This window comes from Callospermophilus lateralis, chromosome X (assembly GCF_048772815.1).
Source record: "Callospermophilus lateralis isolate mCalLat2 chromosome X, mCalLat2.hap1, whole genome shotgun sequence".
Classification (NCBI taxonomy): domain Eukaryota; kingdom Metazoa; phylum Chordata; class Mammalia; order Rodentia; family Sciuridae; genus Callospermophilus; species Callospermophilus lateralis.
In genome coordinates this window covers 5,969,029-5,978,777 of record NC_135325.1, presented here as the reverse complement: position 1 = coordinate 5,978,777, position 9,749 = coordinate 5,969,029, and the positions used below count along the sequence as shown (strand labels likewise).

At 39.4% G+C, this 9,749-nt stretch overlaps 1 pseudogene; it reads left to right on the top strand.

The window, feature by feature from the left end:
- Window positions 1–875: 875 nt before the first annotated feature.
- LOC143639329 (large ribosomal subunit protein uL30-like) lies at window positions 876–8,964 on the top strand (annotated as a pseudogene).
- The last annotated feature ends 785 nt before the right edge of the window (window positions 8,965–9,749 follow it).

The window sequence follows — 9,749 nt, the reverse complement described above, 5'->3', positions numbered from 1 at the left end:
TAAAATGCATAAACTTTTTGACCCAGAAAATCCATCTCCTATAATATTTGAAAAGGATGTATAATTAAAGGCCTTTGAAAAGATATAACTACAAGGATGATTAATACAGTTTGGATTTGAATGTCCCGCAAGGATCCATGTGTTAAAAATTTGGTCCTCAGTGTGGTCCTATTAGAAGGTGGTAAAAATTTTAGGAAGTTGGGCCTTAGGTCATTGAAGGACATATCCTTGAAGGGGATTGTGGTACCCTAGCTATTTCTTCTCTTTCTTTTGCCTCTTGGCCATGAGGTGGTAGTTTTGCTCCACCATGTGCGCCCACCATGATGTACTGCCTTACCACAGGCCCAAATCAACAGGGATAATCAATCATGGACTGAAACCTCCAAAACTATGAGCCAAAATAAATTTTTTCTCTTTGTAATAAGTTAATTATATTGGGTATTTTTATATTGATAGAAATCTGATTAATAACGTGATAACTGCTGTTTTATTTATAATGACAAAAAGCATAGAAACAAATTCCAAATATAAGGAGTTCAGTAAAGAAATTATAGTATGGCTGGGCATGGCAGTGCATGCCTGTTATCCATCCTAGTGGCTTGGGAGGCTGAGGCAGGAGGATCACAAGTTCAAAGACAGCCTCAGCAACTTAGCAAGGCCTTAAGCAACTTAGTGAGACCCTGTCTCAAAACAAAATATAAAAAAGGGCTGGGGATGTGTCTCAGGAGTTTAATCCCTGATACCAAGAAAGAAAGAAAGGGAGGGGGAGGGAAGGGAGGAAGGAAGGAAGGAAGGAAGGAAGGAAGGAAGGAAGGAAGGAAGGAAGAAAGGAATGTATCAAAAGCTGAAGTCATCCTCTTTTTCCAGCTGGAACCATGGAGGGTGCCAAAGAGAACAAAAAGAAGGTTCTTGCTGTGCCAAAAACCCTTAAGGAAAAGTGAAGGAATTTCACAGAGATGAAGGTAAAGCACCTGAGAAAGAAGTCTGTCCAAAAGATGCTTCAAAAGTCAAGGAGAGGGCTAGGGATGTAGCTCAGTTGGTAGAGTGCTTGCCTCGCATGCGCAAGGCCCTGGGTTCAATCCCTAGAACCACACACATACAAAAAAAGGGCAAGGAGGAAGCTTATGTATGAAAAACCCAATCATTACTATAAGGAATATAGGCAGATGTACAGAATGGATATTTGTTTTTTTAATTTGCTCTAATTGTTGTACATGTCAGTAGAATGCATTTTGACACATTGTACATGAATGGAACACAACTTCTTCCTCTGGTTGAACATGGTGCAGAGTCACAATAGTAGTTTAATCATACATGTATATAGGGTAATAATGTCCATCTCATTCCATTGACCTTTCTCTCCCCTCACTCTTGTCTGCACAATCTAAAGTTCCTTCATTCTTCCCTTTCCCACCCCCCATTATGGACCAGCATCCACTTATCAGAGAAAACATTTGGCCTTTGGTTTTTTCAGTTTGGCTTATTTCACTTAGTATGATATTCTCTAGCTCCATCCATCGGAATGGAAATTCAAATGGCTAGGATGGCAACAAAAGTTGGCAACTTCTATGTACCTGCAGAACCCATATTGACATTTGTCATCAGGATCAGAGGTATCAATGGTGTGAACCCAAAGTTTTGTAAGTGTTACAACTTCTTCACCTTCACCATATCTTCAATGGCACCTTAGTTAAGCTCAACAAGGCTTCAATTAGCATGCTGAGGATCATGGAACCATATATTGCATGGGGGTACCGAAACCTGAAGTCAGTGAATGAACCTACAAGTGTGGATATGGCAAAATCAATAAGAAACAAATTGCCTTGACAGATAACACTTTCATTGCTCTATCTCTTGATAAATATTCTGCATGGAAGATCTAATTCATGAGATCTACGTGGCTGGAAAACACTTCAAAGGAGCAAATAACTTCCAGTAGCCCTTCAAATTGTCTTATTCAAGAGGTGGAATGAAGAAAAAGACCACCCATTTTATAGAAGGTGGAGATGCTGGCAATAGGGAAGACCAGATTGACAGGCTTATTAGAAGGATACTAAGGTATCTACCATGGTATTTTTGTAATCTGGTCAGTTAATAAAACAGTACCTGCTCTCAATGTTAAAAAAAAAAGCTGAAATATTATGACTCAGTTTTAAATAGTGTGTGACAAATAAACCCTAGAATAGCCCTATGGTCTTATCTGTATAATCTCCTTTCCTTGAGTGATGGGAGAACTTGGCACTTGATTTTATTAAATACAATATAGCAAATGTGATGGGATGCCACTTCTGTGGTTAGGTCATGATAGAGACAGATATAATACTTGCCATGTGGTGGTGTACTCTGTAATCCCAGTGGCTGGGGAAGCTGAGGCAGGAAGATTGTGAGTTCAAAGCCAGTCTCAGCAACTTAGTGATGCCCTAGGCAACTCAGAAAGATCCTGTATCAAAAAAGTTTTTTTTCAAAGGACAGGGGATATGACTAGTGGTTAAGCATCCCTGAGTTCAATGTTCAGTACCAGAGAAAAAGAAAGAGAGAGAGAGAATATAAATGAATGGATATATTCATCTTGTAGACCTTAAAGAAACAAACCACCATATTGTGAACCCTCCATGTGGTGGGCCTCATGGTAATGAACTGTGGACAGCCTATAGGGCCTGAGGCCAGCCTCTAATAAATAGCTAGCAAGAATATAGGCCCTCAGTCATATAACCTCAAGAATATTAATTTGGTCAACAACTTGAATGAGCTTGGATGTGAATTCTTCCCTAGTCAAACTTTTGGATAAGGATGAAGCCTGATCAACACCCCAATGACAAACTTGTGAGACCCTGACCAGAGGATCAAGTTAAGCTGAGCCTGGACTCCTGATCCATGGAAACTGGGAGATAATAAATGTGGGTTGTTTTAAGTCACTGAGTTTTCAAAACAGAAAACTTGCCCTATTATAGTTAAAACAACATCCCAGGTTTCATAAATTGACTTCCAGACCACTCATGTATAATCAAATCATGCCTTTATTGAAGCACACCAGTGGTGACTGACCAAAACATAAAGCTGTTCCCCTGATCAGCCCCAAACAATTGCAAGAGCACTCCTTTAAGCATGAAAACTGAAAAGGGGGTGTTTGAGGGTCTATCCAATGCAAGCAAGCCAAGTTACAGAAGCAGGAGAGTGCAGTCAGGCGGAGGGACACTTAGCCAATCACAATTAGCCAAGTCATCCCAGTTACAGAAACAGAGCCCCATTACCCTAGTTACAGAAACAATGCCCCATTAGGTAGTTCCGTGTTCTTAAAGGTTTCTATAGCAAAAAGGAAAAGATCATCTGCCCTGGTCATGACCCTTCTACTTGGCATGGTTGCTTTACAGAATGGAGTCACAAAACAAAATGGAGTCACTTTTACTTTACTATCACAGCCCATAGTGTAGTTACATGGTAGAGTACATGCTAAGCATAGCCATAGGTTTAATCCCCAGCACAAAATCAGAAGAGAAAAAAATTCCAGTAGAAGTGTCATGAAAGGGCATAGAAGTGTCACAAAGGACATTTATAAAATATTGTTAAATTACAAAACTCAGATTATAAAACAATATGACCCAAACAGAGAGAGAGATACAGGCAGACTGTGAGAAGCTGATCATACAATAGAACTCAGAATGACTTTTATTTCTTTTTGATTCTTTGTACTTTCTAAAAGTACTTTTATTATTAACAATATTTGAAGGCACTGAAAATAAAAATACTAAAAAATATTCAAGTATTAACAATATTTGAATTAACAATAGTTATTTCTGGGTGGTGAAATTATGGTTGAATTTTATATTCTAGAAGTCTAGAAAGTTATTTTTAATTTTCCTGCTTTGAAGAGCTGATGGTGACTGGTGTAATTACACAGAATAACTCCCAGTGGGTTTTTTTCAATTATTGAAGAAAATTCCACCATCATTTGCTCCCATATTTAATTAAGAGGGAAAAAACATGTAACTAGGACCTGTCTGCCACACACTGAGATACAAGATAACATAAAGCTAACAACACAAACACATGGCCTGTATTCCAAGCTACCCAATTGTTGTATTTTATGAAATTTGGTAAATCATTTCACTTTTGTACCTCTATTTCCTCATCTGTAAAATGAAATAATATTTATCTTACAGGGCAAGGGTATCATGGGATCTCAATAAGATACTATATAATTTGGTTTTAAATGAGCCTGACATGTAATAGGTGCTCAGTAAATGCTGATTAGTGTTATTATCATCACTGTTATTATTATCATTAACCAACTTCCCATTATAGGGGTAGCCAGTATTTAAGTCTTGGTATCGATCTTAGTTTCAACTCCTAAAACAAGCACAAAAGGAAAACACAAAAATTATAATTATGGCATTTTAGCTCAGATAATAGAAGAAATCTCACATCCCTTAAAACACTAAAGTGGAATGTTGTGGGATACTGAACACACATTTTTCCCAGTACAACACCAGAAAGAGATTTTTAAATAAAATTAACAGTATGCTCTGCTAGGATGATATGGGATGTTTGAAATTGGCCCTTTAAGAATCTGAGTCAAGCTGGTTTGACTTTTATTACATGCTATAATAAACTTATTAGTTATGGTGTGAGGTGAGCCAGGTCTAGGTCAAAGCTCCTTCTCAACATTCCAGGGAGCTCTGGGAGCTGGGTGGGAGGTGGAAGAACTCCAAGGCCACCGTGAAGCACAGCTGAAGAGCTACAGATGCCCTTAGGATAATGTCAAAATCTGGGCTTGGTTTGGGTAGACCAGGTCAAGGAGACTTGACAAACAGGCTGAAACAAGGGAGGGGCCAATACCAGGGGACCCATAAGCTAAGCGCTGGTGGTATGGCCACAGGCCATAAAGAAAATGCTCAGCCAGACAGACTGCTGGGTTCAGGGATGTCCTATGAAGTTTTGACTGCCTGGGACAGACCTAATCTTGGAAGTCAGGCAGAGAGTTGTGGGAAGAGGCACAGCCAAGCCAATCAATGATGCAAGGAAGCCAAGCTACTTGTAGCAGTGCCACAGCTATGAGATGCCAAGGATGGTTGTTGTCCCAAGGAGCAATCCTAAGAAATGAGTCTCTTTCAGGAACATGTGGCTCTAAAACACTCCCATATACAAGCTCAGAATTGCTCCTACAGTGAACAGAAATGAAATCCATCTAAATTGTTTTCAAGAAAATTCTTTAAAACCTTCCGGTTTCCTCAGGAGGATCTGTGTTCACATTCACAAAGAAGAATAAAGCAACGAAATGGTAGTATTTGTTTAGATTGGGATCTCAGTAGTGCATTGGAGAAAGCAGCAGGGTGTTCCAGAATCAAGAGAGGGGACAAGGCATTTCTCATAGATTAAACATCATCATTATTATTATCCTTTAAAAAAAAACTTTGGATTTTTTTGAGAACTGGGCTCTTAAGATTCCTATCCTGAAATATTAGGTGGGACCAGTTTTCTAATTCACAACCAAAAAGGTGGAAACAAATTTAGGCATAAATATTTTCTTATTCAATAGTGAAACTGTTGACAGTTTAACTAGTTTCCTCCCCTGGAAGGAAGATAACTACCACAAAAGGACTTTCTACTTTGGTGCTTTTCTTTCTGTTGTCATGTCCAAGCCCATATTCAGGTAATTGCCTCTTCAATTAAATCTCTAGGGAGAGACTCTAGAATGCAGGTTGCATTCTTGTGGTTCCACCATTCTGTAGGTTCAAGGTTGCCTGAGTATCATCCAGCTACCAGAAGGGGAAGAGGGAGAGCATGGAGGATCCTATACCAATACCTAGCCATCTCAGCCTAAAGGTTACACCTATTCCTGCCACTTATAACTCCATGGAGAGAACAAAGAGATATGGGGAAATATAGTCCCTGCTGAGGAGTCCCTTCATAGCAATAACTGTACACTAAGGAATAGGGAGCCTAAATCTTTGGTGATTTGCCAGCCATTTCCTCCACTGTCTCCTTACGTACTGAATCACTTATAACCTTGAGGATGGCATTCAAAACCTACCTCAGTTGAGCCTTGATCTAAGTAAGTCATGGATGTCATCTTCTGGCTAATCAGGATGACCCAGTTTTCCCTGATATATCAGTTTTCATTGCAGAGAAAATCATTCCAGAACTTAGTGGCTTAAAACAACCACCATTTATTAGCCTGAAGTTCTTCTGGTTGGTGATTTGTATTGAGCTCTCTGGTCCAGCTTTACTCACTATATGTCTGTGGTCCCTTTATGGGGTGACTGGAGTATCTAGAGGGTTCCCCTGCTGAAAAAGCTTGTGCTTCATGTGGTTCCCATCCTCCAGCAGGCTAGTCCTTTTTGTAAACATGGCAGTTATAAGAATAATAGCAGCATTTTACCAGGCTGCTTAAGGCCTAACCTAAGCTCAGAAGTCACACAACTTCACTTCTAGAGCAAGCCAAGGTCAGTTCAGATTCAAATAATGAAGAATAGATTCCACATCTTTATACATCAAAACTACTACACCAGGTATATACTGTGCTCTCAATGCCTTCCTTACAATATGCCACTACCTAACCACCCCCCTTTACTTTGTCTTTGCCTGTGGACAAGGCCTAGTTCAAATCCATCATAATCATAATGGCTTCTGCCTTAATTTGGTTTCTTACAAATACAGAGCCTGAGACAAGGACTTGAGTACACATATTGAGTAAAGAAGTAAAAAAAGTAAAACACAGATGGAGGAAAATCCAATATAAGTTGCTTTACTGAGATCACTGATATAAGCAATAAGAAATTGATTCCACAGGGATCCTCTCAGAATGGTCCATCCTTCAAAGAACTGGAGTTTGGAGACTTAATCCACCAGCTCCCATCTTTAATTGGTTTTAAGCTATTCCAGAGGACAGTATATTCCCCCGCCTTTTTAAGCTGCTCTTGTACATGGACCAAGCCAGCTCCTACAGTGTTAGAGAAAATCCTGAGGCAGAAAGACACACATGTTAACACATTGAGGTAGGATGCTATCAGCATCACCATGAAATTGCTTGGAACTATCTATTGTAGATGTGTCCAAAATCAGAGGAAGAACAAAGAATGTTCTATGAGGCACCAAAAATGCCAGGTATAATTTTCCTGATGTGCTGTTGAAAACGAATTCTCCATCCTAGAAATCCTGTACTCTGAAGGTTCCATCACTTCTATGGTACCCATCATAAATATTTTCATTGAAGACATTCATAGATGTGTATAAACTCCTTGGGGTTCTTGGAGGACAGAAGTAATATCAATAGAACTTTTTAGAACTCTAAGTTGGCCCCTGTGCAAAGCCCTATCAGTCTTTTTAACTGAGTAAGAAAAGAAACATCTAGATCCAATATATTGGAATGAAATATTTAATTCATTCATTCCATCAACAAATAACTGTAAATGTTTATAATGTGTAGTGCCAAAGCAATTTCAAAATGAATTAAAAAAAGAAGACACACTAATCTTGAGAAGCCTTTGATCCAATTGAGTTTATAAACCATACATAAACAGGGGCTGGGGATATAGCTCAGTTGGTAGAGTGCTTACCTCGCATGCACAAGGCCCTGGGTTCAATTCCAGCACCATAAATAAATAAACAAACAAACAAACAAACAAACCACACTTACATACAAAAAAGTCTAATACACCCAAAGCAACAAGTAAGCGCCGTGGGAGTGATTTGGGAGAAAGCAACAAGTAAGCACTGTGGGAGTGATTTGGGAGAACAATGGTTAGGTAGGGAACACTCAGTGGAGGTGTTATAATGGACCTATCTGAGGGAGATAATGCAATAAAAAGATGGTGCCATCTTCTCCCTAAATAATTCACTATTTTTACATGACTTAGATGATAAATTAGATACACACACACACACACACACACAAAAAAATACACACTTCTCTGTGTCTGGGTGAACTCATTTTCCACACATTATGGAATATTTACAAGATGGCAAAAGGAACAAAAATAAAGTTAGTGCTCCCTTAAAATCCTACCACTTCTGAAAATATTTTGGCATAGTTATTTCTTGCCTTCTCCCCCCTTCAACCCTGTGCACTTATGTTACAGGGTTGGGGTCATACTGAATGTTGATTCCTGGTTGATTTATCATAAGAGCTAGAAGAGACGGAAAATTGAAGTCAGCTTCCCCACTATATAAATGAGACGTGAAATCCCCAAAGAAACCAAGTGATATATAAGAACTGAGACCAGAACGGAGATCTCCCAGTCCCAATCCAGTCTATGGTATGATGTTGCCTCTATTTAGCAATTCTTCCTTGCCATATAATTGTGAATCCAGACTTCAGAAACTTGTGTTTGGGGCTAAAAATTCCCAATTCAACATATTCACTTAAAACTGTCTCTATAAGCATTCATTATAGTGGAAAGAGCAAATAGCTACAACCAGGGCCACTGTCAGGGTTATAAAGAAGATAATATAAATATAATATAAAGAAGATAATATAAATGAGAGAGCACCCAGTATACTGCAGGAATGGGGTGTGCATTTGTGTGTGGAAAGGGCAGAGAAGAAATTCCAGCTATATTTTCTCCCAATGTCCTCAAGTATAGGCACACAGTGTTCTGCAGCTCATGTTGAAATATAAAACAACAAAGTTCTCAGCCAGGAAGGTGGTTCTGCCAGGTCTCCTCTGTGTCTGGGTGGACTCATTTTTCTATAAACTTTATGGTCTTTTGCAAAGAATGACTACAAGTGCTGCAGATGTTGCAGGCTCCTGTGAGCAGATGTTCATGACTGGAAAAAATCTCAGGGAAATTATACCTCAGCCTTTTAAGTCAATGAGCTAAAACCTAACATAACATTCTGGGTTCATTTATTATTTTCCCCCTTTATAGCAGGCTGTGGATTAGCAGCAGTGAAACAACTGTACTTCCTGGGGAGCAGCCCACGGTCACCAGAGTCACAGATAAATCCAACCTCTCTGTGCCTTAGCCGCTATGATTATCCTTCTTCTGGGCTTAACTGACAACACAAACCCTCTGTTATGAGAGAAGAAATATATTCAGGAACTCTATGGGGAGCAACAAAAGCCACACTTCCCCCATCTCTCTTCCCATAGCAACTTCCAACCCCTCCACTGTCATTATCACCCATGCCAGGTTCTAGAGAATCAGAGTGTCAAAGAGAGTTTTGGAATTATTTAACCCCCTCTTGTGCTGGAACCCAAGAAAGTGTTATAACAATTATGTATAATAATCATGAAGGCTTAAAGGAATTTTAGAAACAGCTTTAGAAGGAATCACAGCTTGCTGTCTTCTCTCTCTTTTTTCCTTCTTCCCTTTCTATGTCTCCCTCCCTCTCTGTCTCTCCTTCTCCCTCTCCTCTCCCTTTTTTTTTCTGTAAATACAAGAACATCTCCTTTCTTCTCACCTATAGCTCAGTGCCTAAACACAGTTTTGTGGGGAGGGATCAGTTTACTTGTATAAAGCTAGGCCTAATTTTTCTTCAAGAATAAGAACAGGCCATAATACTCACTACCATGAGCACACAACTACACATGCTGTTCTCTTTCTTTTCCTCCACCCAACCTCTCCTCCCTTTGTAGCACTCCCACTTCCCAAGCTTAGAAATAAATGACTAATGAATAACAATCTCCCTGGTATGATACTTCAACGTTAGTCCGGGACATAGCAAAAAGCAGATTCCAAGTAATTTCAAAAGCAGAATCTGTTCAAAAGCATTCTGCTCCTCCCTCACATGAATAAATAGGGTGCAGA